Source organism: Papaver somniferum, unplaced genomic scaffold (assembly GCF_003573695.1).
Source record: "Papaver somniferum cultivar HN1 unplaced genomic scaffold, ASM357369v1 unplaced-scaffold_158, whole genome shotgun sequence".
NCBI lineage: Eukaryota > Viridiplantae > Streptophyta > Magnoliopsida > Ranunculales > Papaveraceae > Papaver > Papaver somniferum.
In genome coordinates, this window is record NW_020625264.1 from 3,550,314 (window position 1) to 3,565,366 (window position 15,053).

Sequence of the window (15,053 nt, forward strand, 5' to 3'; positions counted from 1 at the left end):
TACTATTAAACATTTTCTTTTTCTTTCAGTCTTGCAGTCCATACTCCTGCAGTTCTGCCAATGATGTAATAAGTTATTTTCATTTGTATGTAGCTTGAAATGCTTAATTTGATTTTGAGATTCCAGTGCATGATAAACATGGATGTTTTCATTTTGAAGCTGAAGAGGGAAACTGTTGATAAGGAACCTCTTGGCTCAATTGACCGTGTAATATATACCGCTGTAACAAACATAAATGCCTATTTTTAGTACCTGAAGAGATGCACAACCATTGCCATTGGTCAGCGCCTGTAGGTTGGTAATTTATAATACTCTTTTCTTTCTATAGAAATTTTTGTGACATCTCGAAATTTCCTTTGATTAGCATTTTTTAGTCACTTTGATGAGCAACCGTACAAAAAAATAGATACCCATCATTACTGCAAAGAAATGTCATATGTTTCCATATCGATGCACATTTCAGTAATTTAATCGACCTTGATATCCTTTATGTTAGACTAGCAATGTGAACTTCAAGGAATTTTCTTTGACTGTTGGCTTAGATTTCTATCATTTAGATGGATATTCGAAAGTGCTGGAAGTGAGGGAGAACGAAATTTTAGTAACATCGGCAGTATTGCCAATTTTGAACCAGCATCTCAAGTTTCTATCTGGATGCGTTATATTTCAATTGTTCGACTCTTATCTGAATATTTAGCCTATGAGAACATCAAATGATAACGACATCTATATGTAGGTTGCGAGAACAAAAATTGCTTTGGCATTCATCATGAAAAAGCATATTAGTAATATTTTATAATATTTCGGCCGAACATGCTTATCGAAAAACCATGTTTTGAATACAAAAATGTACACGAAGAATGACACTAATCAGAGTTGAGCTACGGCCCCGGTGATACCTAGTAAGGGAATAAAATATTTGTTAATTAAAATCACAAAAGGGTGTATGTCATCTTTCTTCTTTGGTCTTTCTTTATAATAGAAGACCCTAAAAAAGTCATATGACATCCTCACAGTCGTTAAAATCTCGGCTGAAGCCATGTCAACAGACATTTTCATATCATCCCAAAGTATTTTGCCAATTCAACCAAAGGAAAGCATTACGATGCTTATACGTGCCGACACAGTTTCTAGAGATACCAAAACATCACGAATTCTCCAAAGGACACATACCATACTGTTAAGCAAGATCCAGTCATCACCTAAAGACTCTCAGCTGAGTCAGTTGAAGACCGATTATAAGGCTAAAGTCATATGGCTATCTTTTCGTATTCGTTTGTTATCTTTCAATAAGTTTCAAATCTGTAACAACTTACTTTGTAATCTTTCAAATATAAATAACAGTCGAATCCATAAGATTAAGTGTGGAAGTCATTCCTCCAAATATCATGTTCTAAGTTGGTATCAGGAGGGTTCGATCCCCTCGCTTTTCCGCTGTAACAGCCGCCGCCATCACAACCAACAATAGATCACCACCATCAAAATCACTTTCATATCAGCATCCAAATACTCAAATCCCTTCATTCTTCCACTGTGAAAGAAATAATATACCCCTATTCTGCTCATCAAAATACTTCAGAGAGTTTTGAACTATACATCATCTTTAGGTGTTTGTTTTTCCCCCATATCACCAGTTCCATCACCTATTTTACTCACATCATCCATCCATTTTACCTGCAACACAAGTCTCTATCACCAAATCATAACAATTCACCACCGCCATTAACACCGTTTTCTGCTAAGCAAGCTTGTTCACATGTCTCTAGCTAGTGGCAAGGCCATGTATCAACACTTTAGATCTGGTATTAAAAACATTCTTAAAAACTAGTTTAAACAAATTTCAATACCAAAAAAAATGTAACCATTACCAATTACATCTGTTAACCAACACAAATCAATACTACCAATTGAAGAGGTATTTCAACTATCTCACACAACCATTTGAAGAGGTATATTGACTATCTCATGCTATGAATTTGAAGAGAAACACCAATTTTCTCATACAACAGTTTGAGGGGAAGTTACAAACTATAGGAAGATTTCTAAAGAATGATGTATCTAAACTCCAGTGATCAATTGGAGGACATCTTTACTAAGGGTCTTCCAACAACAAGCTTTCATATTCTACGTAGCAAGTTGCACCTTCGCCAACTCTAGTACAACTTGAGGGAAGGTGTTAAGCAAGATACATTCATCACCTAAAGACTCTCAACTGAGTCAGTTGAAGACCGATTATAAGGCTAGAGTCATATGGCTATCGTTTAGTATTCGTTTGTCATCTTTGAATAAGTTTCAAATCTGTAACAACTTACTGTGTAATCTTTCAAGTATAAATAACAGTCGAATCCACAAGATTAAGTGTGGAAGTCATTCCTCCAAATATCATGTTCTAAGTCATACTAAGCATCTTTTGGGCAATTACGAAGTGGTCAACGAGGAATCTTTTTAAGGCATATGTGTGCTAGGAATACCAAAGGCAGACCAAAAATCAAAGTTCTTTAGAGTTTAGTTTTGTAAGAAGCAGATACAAACCATGTATCATCGGCATCCACCACCTCACAAACCTTTAAAAAGGACTTTGAACCTTTACCTGATTTTTTGAAAGAGTTATTTTGTAAAAGGGTCTTAATTTTAGGGCGTAATTAGGGTCTGGGTTGTGAAAGTTGCAGTTGATGCTAAAGGGTCGAAGACTGACTGTTGACTGTGAGTGAACTGCTAGATGACTTTTTAAATTTGCCAAAGCCACGGACTGTTAATTGATCTGTGTTGACTGTTATGAGTATTGTCAATCCTATAACTCTTTAGTCCCCTTCCGTCTTCTTCACCCGCTGATACTGAAATCATGTTTGGTTCTTCTTCTCGTTCTATCTATCAATTATGCTTGCAGGAAAGAATATTGTATAAGAGATTTGTTAGGATGCAATAACTGATTAGGAATTAAGGTTTTCTTTAAACCGAAATGAAAAGCCAAAACAGCTCGGACCTGGGCTCTTCAAATTTTACAGAGTGTTTAAAATGGAGTTTGTAATTGTATGCAAAACTTGTATATGAGATACTGTCCCAATCAACTACTGCGTCAATTTGAAAATTGAATAAAGGGGATTCGTATTAATGATCTAGTGCCCACAGTATGGATCTTTTGGCTAATTAATCTGACTGCAATTCTTATTTTCTTAGGGATTCAGAATATCCAAGATGAATCGTTGGGTCCTGATGATTTTTAACGGAAAATTGTTTTTCCCGGTGGGTTTGTTATGTATAGATTGAAGAACTTGTGTTATGAAATATTGGTAAAACTTTTCAGTAGTATCTGAGTATGCAATGAAGGTGTTCGACGAAATGTCACTGTAATGCTGGTTAATTTTTTAAATTAGTCGGTTTAAAATGTAATTCAACAATTTCTTAAGGGCATTTTCCTAAATTAATTGGACGGTCAAACTAAGTCTTCGACACTTTGGCATCAACCGCAACTTTCACGACCCAGACCTTAATTAGATCATAAACTTAAGACCCTTTTACAAAATAACTTTTTTTGAAACTTAACTCACAAAACGACGTAATCAGTCTTAATGCATAAAACTATGTAATTAGTGACTTTTTGCATGACACGGGTGCTTCTCCAAACAAGACAACGTTTTAAACAGGTAGTTTTATTAAAAGAAAATTGTTGTGCTGATTTTGTAAATACGTATTTCTACATTGGAATTATCCGCAGATAGAAATCAGCTATAGCCTTCCATGTATCTAAAGACTTAAAGGCTAAAAAAATAAAGCTCTTATCTTAAACGGTGAGGAAACCCTTTTCCTATTAGCGGAAATAGACTTTTTTTTTGAATTTTATGAAACGAGCATTTTGGTGAGGGCACTTGGTAATATACATTTGGTAGCCATCAGTTTCCTATTTGGACAGTTTTTGTTTATTCCATGAATAATCGGGACATACCCTGTTTAAAAGATATACCTAAGTTAACTAGATTTCTTATATATGGGAAAAATCTGAGTTTATGCACATCTATATAAGAAGCCTCAGCCATGTCTACTATGGAATCGTCTGTAGTTGTATAAAAAAACTTTTCTCTGTCATTAAGTTTGTTTGAATGTGTTTTTATTTCAGTAATTGTTCCTACTTAAATTTATCTGTTCACTTTCAAAAACGGCTCTCGGTGATATAACCGTGTTCCTTAGCTGCAGACAAATCATAATAAAATTCTTAATACTACTATGTTTCTTTATTAGTTCATTCAAGAGAATTATTCTTTGCTCATTTAGTTCATGCTGGATCTGTTTTTAACAAAAAGAGTGTCGTTGGGGAAAACGATATCTATCCAAGTATAGTTTTAAAAATTCATTGTAAATCAAGTGATGGTGATTTTGGTGCTCATACACTATGTTACAAACAAAACTTCTACTAGAGATTTCGTGTTAATATTTCACAGTCAACTAAATTTATATGCCGATCAATTTGGTATGATCCTAACGGGACAAATGGGCACATAATGGATTTTTGTGCTTACAACACTAAAAGGGACTATCAAATACATCGTTTGTTTGGATCATTCATCGAGATCGTGGCTATTATGGACAAAGTGAAGCAAACAAAGATTATCCTTTTCAAAAAATGTTTTCTTACAATGATTTTAATTCTAGATTGACAGTGGATAATTCTGTAAAAAAATATAATGGTGATTTGGGTCCCGGTAATAATTTTCGGAAAAAACTCAATGTCACCGGACAGTAATATACCAAGTTGTAACCATTATCAGTGTTAATTCTTAGTTTTTATTTTCAATGTTGCTTCTAATTCCAATCATAGTGTCAAAATCATCATTTCTAGTTTTAGGATGCTTAAAACAACATGAAGAAATTACTTTGGATAAAGATGGTATAATATACTTAGCTACAAGGGATGGTTGGAAAGATTCATGAGAATGGAACTTGGAAATTCATAGGCGGGGACATGTTATTAGGAGTCACTATGTCAAATACAAATGCAGGCGATGTTTTAGTGTGCGACACAGACAAGGTATGCAACTTGTTAACCACGAGGCCCGATCCATCTAAAATTCAGTTTATCTTCATTAATTGTGGTAAAACATTTTTCAATCCGAAGATTTTTTTTATGCTCAACTACAGGGCCTGTTGAAAGTTAACGAAGAAGGTGAGACCATTCCAGCAACAGAAATCGATGGTTGCGGAATAAACTTTCACTGTTTAAAGTAGTTGCAAAATAAAGTAATGATAGACGATCGATCATTCATTAATACTGACTCACTTCATATTTTCTTGTCAATTTCGTGCATTACTCGAAGCTAATGAAGTAATTGCAGCAACGGATGGTAGTGTATACTTCAGTGACATTAGGACGAAATTAGTTGCACTCCAGAACTGGTATCTTGGCATACTCGAAGCTAATCCTAATGGGCGAGGACTCTCAAGTTAAGTACAATCGTTCAACTAAAAAGAACGACGATACTTGGTGATAGTTTCTGGTTCCCCAATGGTGTTGCTCTTTCCACGGATCAGCATTTTCTTGTGTTCTGCGAATCATGGGGTAACCTCAGAAACATGTAACAATATTTGGAAGGTTGGAACTTGGTTATGATGAGCAAGGGTAAACTGATTTCCTATTCCACCCACGGTAATTAATGACATTCGTCTTATGATATTTTTCAACAGATTCCGATGTCTCGATTACTGTGTAGGTGAAGGAAATCCTACAACCACAACCGTATAGAAATCTAATTGGAATTTAAGTACTCATCGTGGAAATCATAAAATCATTCATTAAAATCTTAAAATTGGATACAAGATTATGTGAAAGACCAAACTTGCTCTCCAAATAAACTTTCTCTTTCCTAAATTTATTGGCTAAACTCTCGGGAAAATCTCTCCTTTACATGACCGCTCAATCCTTTATATAGGGTTTACATAGTGGATATGACAGCTAATAAAGCCCCTATTTTCGGATATGGTGTGCGTTACTAACGCACACTTACATTGACAATTCTCGCACACATTCTTATCTTCGCACGGTTCTTCACACTTTACTCGTGATTATTCTGACGTCATCTGATACGTCACTCTAAATAAGCTATACGTGAAACCCTTCGCTCATACTTAATTATCATGACTTCGCGTACTTGATGACTATGCGATATTTTACCCCTACATTTTTCCTCTTCTCATGTCGTTCCTTCAATAGAATGAGCGATGTGAAAAACCTTCAGTGCACAATGCCACACCTTCTTATCTTTTCATATTCTTATCCGCCGACATTCTTCCGTGATTTAGGCTTTCCAATTTACGTGTGTCTTCTCATCCATTCATTATCTGACACGTCCTTTATAACCGCCTTCTCATATCCGTTCATTCTTGAATCATCGCATTCAAGAGGTAAAATCTTGGGAAACGGGAGTAAATTTTCTATTTACTTTCATTCATCTTCTTCTCTCTAAATTTTTACTCTTTTTCTATTTCAGCTTCTGTTCTTCTTCTGTTATTGTTTTCTTATACTACTGTTTCATTAACTTTAACAGTTCATCGTCTCTTCTTATCACTCTCGTCCTTCTTCCCGCTTTCTTCTCTATTTCTCGTTATCTGATCACAGCTTCGTTGATCTGATCGTTTGATCTTAATTTTGTTGATTATTTGTTGTTTTTTTTTTAAAAAAAAACACCGTTCTCATTCTGAAGATGCCTCCTATGGATGGAGAAGTGAAACAGAATTCACTAGATTGAAGAAGGAATTTGGTTCAAGAGGCTATTCGCTTTCCCTTCCTTATGGATCGAGTCATTCAACCAAACTTAATCTTGAATTAATTTCTTATGAAGAATGGACTGGTCAAAAAATTATCGTTACAGTAGGGCAACTTCTTGTTTGTCTTCCTATCCCCTTGTATGATCCAGAAATTCCTTTATTTTACGAAATTCAAACTGATAAAAGATTCGCACGAGGTATTTTTCAATTAAGTAGTGTGCCATTAGAATACTCCTAGATTATGCTCGTCGTGCAGCGGGATTAGAATCGTCGTCTCCGAAAGAAGTACGAAATCACTTACACCGTGATAAAGAGATTAACCCTGCTGAGTATACTCTTGAGAATTTCTTCAAGCATTACCAAGTCGCAATCATAAAGAATAATCTGTCCAAATGGGTTGTTCACTTGAGAAGAAAAGACGGCTTCGCTGAAGATGATAAGATTATGCGAGATGTTGATTTTAATGATAACTCCAACAGCACTGCTCGCAGATCCAATGATACACGATGGCTAAATCGTCCCATTATCTTAGTAGGCCCTTACATCTCTGGCAGAGATACTGATGGATCATCTCTTCCCCTTCCTGAGATATTTTCTGATTATCATCCTTGGAAGTTCAATTGTCCTGAAAAGGCTAAAGTGGTATGTTGCCTTCAATTATTTCTTTTATATTACTTAAACCGTCTCATCCTTCTCTTATTGCTTTCTTTTACATCAGATTTCCAAGCAGTCAAAGAAGGCTAAGAAGTCACTGCACGCGTCACCTTCGCAGGATAATGAAGTAAGAAATACCCTTTGTTTTATTTTAACAATATTGTTGCATCTAACAAACCTTGATAGAAACTAACAAACCTCAGCAGAAATTTTCGGTTCGAAAACTTCTAAAAGTACGCGTACGGGTACGCATACCCAACCTGTCTCCTTCGCCAATACTGCATGCACGAATGCACACACTTGGTTTTCGGCATATGGATTTATACACTAATGCGCGATCACACTATATATGCTTATATCCATAGTAGGTTATGTAATCTCACCTCTACATTCCAATCGTTGAAACATTCTTCCATAATGTTATAATAGTCGTTATTCACAACTATCGTCATCAAATATATTTTCAAGAAATTGGAACGTCATCATGACATTGTCATGGGTAAAGATTAACTTGGTTAAAGCGAAAGCTTACCAACACATATTTTGAGAAATATGTAAGCGGGTTAAACTCAGCTCGAAACAATAAATTGTTCCACATATTCAGAAATTTCCCAAAATAATATGTGTGCCCCAATTCATTTTCAATCCTCACCGCATTTTATGGCTTCTTGGTGAGGATGCAATTTCAACAAAATCAGGTTGTGTTGGGGTGAGCAAAATCTTGCTCACCACAGGTATTAGAAACAAAATCATGCATATAATCTAGGAATTTAAAAACTTCCTTGAAACTTTTAATAACTGTTCCATACCTCTTTAAGATGTTATCCCTTGTCGAAATCTTTTCTGGGAGATCCTTCTTAATAGTACTCGTTGCTTTATTGATCTTTTTTGGTACCCATTTCTGAGTAGCTTTTGGAGCAACATATTTCCTTATCTCCCCAATATAATTATGAAACTTCTTGGGGGGAATACTGAAGGAACTGATATTATGAGGCTCAGTTTTTCTCTAGTTTGGAACATCATATCTTGTCTTCTTAACAGAACCAGATCTGGTTTTATCTCGTTTAAGAAATCTGCAATTTCTTTGCAAGTGGCCTGGTTTTCCACAATAAAAACAATGTTTAGTAGAACAGAAACAATTATGTTTAGTGTTACCTGAATGTTTATGTGCTTTATTTGGAACTTGAAAGGATTTCCTATTTTCGTTATCAGCAGTTGATAGAAATACTTTATTTTTGTCAACCGTGGAAGGTTTTTCTTGAGAAGAATCTTTATCTTTGACAAATTTTACCTCTTTAAAAATACTAAGAGCGTTTATTCCTTCATAGCCTAATACTCGTGTATCACGATGAATTCTACATGTTCCTGATGAGTGCTAAATAGTGCATATTTATATATATTTTTGTTGGCATTTAACTCATCTTTTGTGCATTAATTCTACATTTTATCCCATATTCTGTATTTTCAGTGTTTTCAAGAATAAATATTTTTCTCACTTAATTTTATATTTTTAGGTAATAAATAAAGTCTGGATGAATTGCGGAGCGGAATAGAGCAGAAAAGTAGTAAAAAGCCGGGAGGAATTACGCAAGGAAGCCGCGAAGAATGTTGTGCACAAGACCAAGAGGGTAGAAATGGGCTCAAGAAGGAAGAATTGTTCTTAAAGAAGTTATGGGCCTGGCATACCCAAGGCCCAAAACCCTTTCTCAAACCCATTTCCACTACCCAAGCCCGTATCGGATTTCAGCCGTCAGATCTAAGCATTTCAGCATCCTACGGTCGCTCCATCATCGCACATCAAACTCCGAAGCTCCCGCTTTACATCGCAACACCGATCTCCATTTTGGGCCGTCCTTTTCGTTGTATTCCTCCATCCGACGGTCGCTACCCACAGCCTCCCATCTCATCGTTGGATCCACCTACCATCTCCACATCCAACAGCTCAGCTCGCCAAACATCGAATCAGATGCTCCCGCTTCACACCCTAGCACCGAAGCCTATACTACCACCCAAACACCCCCTTCTTCCCAAAACTTCAATCTCATCTTCCTCCAACCGACCACTTCCAGAGCCACCATCGCCTGCAACTCCCTGCCACCACCAGACCTCGAGCTCCACCACCACCACAAACACCCGACAACACCACCATCTCCATCAACAGACAACAAAGCCCATCACCCTAGTTCACCCATTTCATTAACCCTACCCACTGTTAGGGTTCTGACATGAGAGAACTAGGCTGATGGTAACGGAATTCATAGCAGAGGAGCAGAAGAAAGCATGGGTAATCGACAGCAAGGAGCAGAAGAAGGCATGGGTCGAGCAGATTTTGGGAATTTGTAAGTCCAATTTTTTGTAATTTAAGAAAACCTAATTTTCTGATTTGGGGGATTGCAATGAGGTTTAATGTTCTGATATAAATGGTGTACTGTGTAACATTGTATGGGGGGGAGGAGAGACCCAAGTTTAATTTGAGTGAAAATTTCTCTATCAATTGGAATTGTTCTGTGTCCTGACTGTTGATTTCTCCATGAACACCAACACTGTTAGTATCATGTTAGGCTCTCTACTCATGAACTAAGCATCTTAACTAGGGTTAAGATGAAACCCTTAGCCTTAATGCTAGGATGTGTGCTGATTGCTGCTGTTTATGCTAAGATAACTGTGTAGGATGAATTTTTGTTGATGAACAACATGTTGCTTTCACCTAGAATGTCAAGCATCCTAGGTAGTTAGAATTCCCCTATGTATGTTCACTTACTCTAAATTGCTTGTTACTGTGTTTTGATTAGTTGTGCTTTAAACAGACAACTAATGCTTGCCTTGATTGAGTGATTGTAGGTAGTTTATCCACTTAAAGAAGCTGAGTAGTGCATTAGCTAACATGCTAGTATGGGCTGAGAGGTGAATTCTCAAACCCTAGTTTCCCATTCATCTGATTCACCATATCTTTCTTGCTGTTCAGAAATTTTCTCCTCATCATTTGCTTGTTCACTTCAGTTATCTTTGTAACCTTGCTTCAATCTCAATGATTGAATTAGTGTAATGTTCTGCCTCCAAATCTGCTGTTCAGTTAATGTGAATGATTAGTATCAATGATTAATGATTAGTTCTCCAGAAATAAATGCTAATGTTAATGTTCAGTCAATGGTTAATGATTAATGTTAATGTTCAGTTAATGTAAATGATTAGTAGTTAGTGATTAATACTTCAGGAATAAAGACTGTGTTGATTTTTATGCTAACCTGAAGTCAATGCATTGAATGTTTAATGTTAGTGGAAAATTAATGTTAGTTCTGTCTAATAAATGCTAGTTCTGTTTATGATTGAGAAGTTAATGCTAGCTCAGTTAATAACTGTTAATGGTTGTGAATTTAATGCTTGTTCTGTTAATGGTTGATAGTGGAAAGTAAATGCTAATTCTGTGTAATGATTGGGAAGTTAATAACTGCTAATGATTAGTTCTGTTGAATGTTAATGATTAGTTCTGTTTAATGTTAGTGAAAAGAAATAAATGTTAGTAATCTGCCTTGGCTAGTATAATCAGCAAGAATTTGGTCACAATAAGAAAGATAGCACTTGCACCCCCTTGTCCCTGTGGAACTGACCTGTGCTTGCCCTGTGTTGCTTGCCGACACTGTGCACTTGCAGTAGAATTTTTTAGGACTACATTTCTAGTCACAACAGTTCCCAATATCGAGATTAATTTATTTGAGCTACTATTTCTAGAAAAATTCTCTTTGAGGCTCGAGTTTTCTTCTTCCAAACTTTTGACCTTTTCAAGCACAATAACTAGATCATTCTTGGATGATTCACATTGAACTTTGAGATCTCCTCGTTCTGAATCAAATAACAAGTTCATCTCAATGTTCTCCAATTTATCTAGCTTTGCTTGAAGAATAATTTCCCGATCTCGACCTTCGGCAATTTCTTCTTTAAGCTTTCCTATTTCGTTGAGATAATCTCTTGCACCAATATAATCAAGTTTCTCTTGCAAGTCTTTATTCCGATTACGAAGTCTGTCATATTTAACTTTCTAACTAAAGATGGTGCTTTCAGCCTCTGAGAGTTTCTGATGACATTCCTTAAGAAGATTATTAGCAACTGGATCTACATGGAACATTTCTTCGTCAAAATCATAATCAGTATCCGAAAGAATTTTTCCAGAAGCTAATGCAACTTCGCCTGCGTACTGTCGGTGCTCAAAATATTCGGGTTCATCTTCAAGAGTAGGCAAAGCAGCTGCATATGTCGATTGTCTACAGCTCCAACAAGGACATACTGAAGAGAGGTTCCCGAAACCACTACAGTTATAACATTGTACATCATCATTAGGAGATGTTGTAACTTTAGAAAAACTCTTTTTCCGGTCTCTCAAGAGTTTTCTAAATTGTGGTGGAGTAACATCCTTAGTATCTGGTGAACCAGATTTATCCTTAGAGGATTCAGAATTGTTTGCAGCTTTAAGAGAAATCACCTCTTTTCTTGCGTGTTCATTATCAAAGATCTTTAACTTTCCAACAAGAGTATTTCTGGAAAGTGTAAAAAGATCGTTTGATTCTTCAATGTCATGTTTCTTAGACTCGTATCCTGATGGTAGAGACCTGAGAATTTTGCACACAATAACTTTCTCTGGAATAGTTCTTCCTAAAGAAAAAGAGGAGTTCACTATTTGAGAAAGTCTTTGGTTAAACTCATCAAAGGTTTTATCATCAGACATGCGAAGGTTCTCCCAGTCAGAAGCTAGATTTTGAAGCCTTGCTTCTTTCTCTGCGGCATTCCCTTCGAATACGGTTTCTAAGATATCCCAAGCATCTTTAGACTTATTACACGTAGTAACGTGGTGCTAATGGCATGGATGATAGAATTTAATCTTTCATAATTTTGCTTTGCAACAAGAATCTCAATATCATTATAATCACCAATATCCTTTTCAACAGTTACACCGTCTACTGTAACTGATAGAGGATCATAGCCATTAACAATACGAACCCATGATTCAAAATCTCGCGCTTGAATGAAAGAACGCATAAAAATTTTCCACCATAAATAGTTCGTGCCATCGAAGACTGGCGGTACGTTTATAGAGATAACACTTCTGTCCATAGAATCAGATTCCTACAAACACAAACTTATAAGGTCTTAGCGTGTTTGAAAACCTCCAATTCTAGTTTACAAAACGAAAATTTCTAGTTTACAAACTGGAAAACCGTCACCTTAGGTATGCGTACCCATACGCGTACCCTCGGAAGTTTTCGAACCGAAAATTTCTGCTGGGTTTTCAAACCCAATTCCCGTAAAGCTAAGGTACACGTACCCATACGCGTACCAAGGATGGTTATTTTCTCAAATCGGTAGTTCCTGAGCTTAAACAATAAATTATAAGGAATGCAATCTTTGCAAACCGTGTTTATATTGGTCATGAATTGATCAAACCTATTTTGCTTCAATTGTGTCTATGTATAAAGATCTAAGCAATTGAACAACTCATGAACTAGTTCTTTTGAATTCATTAGAGCTAGTTACGGTGAAGATGAATATGGATGGATACCACATGTATGATTCTTACATTAGTACAAACAGACGCTTTTGCCACGCCAAATTGGCGTGTCCATAGGGGTTTTGACACGCCGATTTGGTTTGGACTTGTCGTGGCTTCAGCTTGCGTGGTTTTAGGTAAAACGACGTGGTTTTAGGTAGCTTATAGCCACGCCTGCCTTGCGTGTATATTTATGCATGAAATAGACACGCCAGAGCCATATAGGCGTTGTTATATAGTGTCCCAAAAACTTAAGTACTGGTACTCTATAGACACACGATTTATTGTTTTGGCGTTGCTATTTGGTTCACTATAGACACAAAAATTTGTTTGGGCATGGCTATTTAATTCAATATAAACACACAAATTGCTTTTTGGCGTGGCTATTTGGTTCACTTTTAGACATGCAAATTTCTTTTTAGCGTAGCCATTGGTTATCCGATAAACACGCCATATAGGTGTAACGTGGTTATATGTTATGTTTTAGACACGCCAATTTCACTTACCTTCATACACGTGGCTGTATTAGGACCGTTGAATACCATCGACATGTAAAGTTGTGAGCCGTTCATTGGATATCCTATAGACACGCCCCATATAGCGTGGGTTTATGTGATATTTAGCCACGCCAATTTACGGTTACCTTGATCCACGTGGCCGTATTAGGAATCGTTGGATCTCATTTAAGATGATGCAATATTGACCGTTAAATTATATGCATCCTTCACCGTCCACATGTAACGTTGTGAGCCGTTCATTGGATATCATATATATACGCCTTATAGAGCGTGGCTACATGTGATATTTAGCCACACCAATTTCCAATTACCTTGATCCACGTGGACATATTAGGAATCGTTGGATCTCATTTATGATGATGCAATATTGACCGTCAAATTATATGCATCCTTCACCTTCCACATGTAATGTTGTGAGCCGTTCATTGAAGAACCTATAGACAAGCCATATAGTGTGGCTAAATGTGATATTTTGCCACGCCAATTTATAATTACTTTCATCCACGTGGTTGTATTAGGACCCATTGGATCTTGTTTAAGATGAAGAAATATTGACCGTTAAATTATATGCATCCTTCACCATCCACATGTAACGTTGTGAGCCGTTCATTGGATATCCTATAGACACGCCATATAGCGTGGCTAAATATGATATTTTGCCACGCCAATTTACAATTACCTTCATCCACGTGGCTGTATTTGGAACCATTGGATCTCGTCTAAGATGATGCAATAATGACCGTTCTGATGTAACGTTGACCATCCACATGTAACGTCGCAAGCCATTCATCGGAGAACTTATAGACACGCCATATAGCGTGGCTTTATGTGATATTTATCCACTCCAATTTATATCTGCTTAATGTGTCTTTATGTTATGTTTAGCCACACCAATTAATCTCGAAGCGTGTGCATTACACGTGTGACGCCTCTAAGCCGTTCACATATGACGCATCTAAACCATCCACCTGACACTATCCAAATTCTCTTATACTTTATAAATTGTGGTTAAATCTGAAATTCATACATGCCAAAAATTCATATTATTATTAATAACACCGTAAAAAATGTTGATCTTTGGTCTAATAGTTTGCAAAAGAAAATATTAAAGAGCATTTATCCAAATATCATCAGTTTTTCTTCAACTTTTTGGATGGTGGTGTCTCTCCAGGCAATTGATCAGGTTGTGACATTCTCGACGCGGCAAACCTTGTCATCCTCTGTTTCCCATCTGGAAGTTGGTATGCCTGATCTACACTTTGTACATATAACTTTCTTTGCGCCTTTTTAATCTTCTTTGGAAGCTTGTCAGAGGCTGCATGACTCCCCAAATGTGGATTGACTGCTAGGTTCTCCTCATTCAGTTTATCTTCTGCAAGGCTGCTTGTTGTTTTTAGGTCACTGTCTAATTTCTTCTCAGAATCTAAAACTGGTTCTGGTTGCTTACGAGGTTTTCCATGCTGTGGAGTTTCCTGCAGCAAGAGATTAAATGTATTAAATACATATATATATATATATATATATATAAGGTGAATTCGTCTATCATGTGAATTCTCAACAAGAGACAGAAAAATTCATTTTTCCAA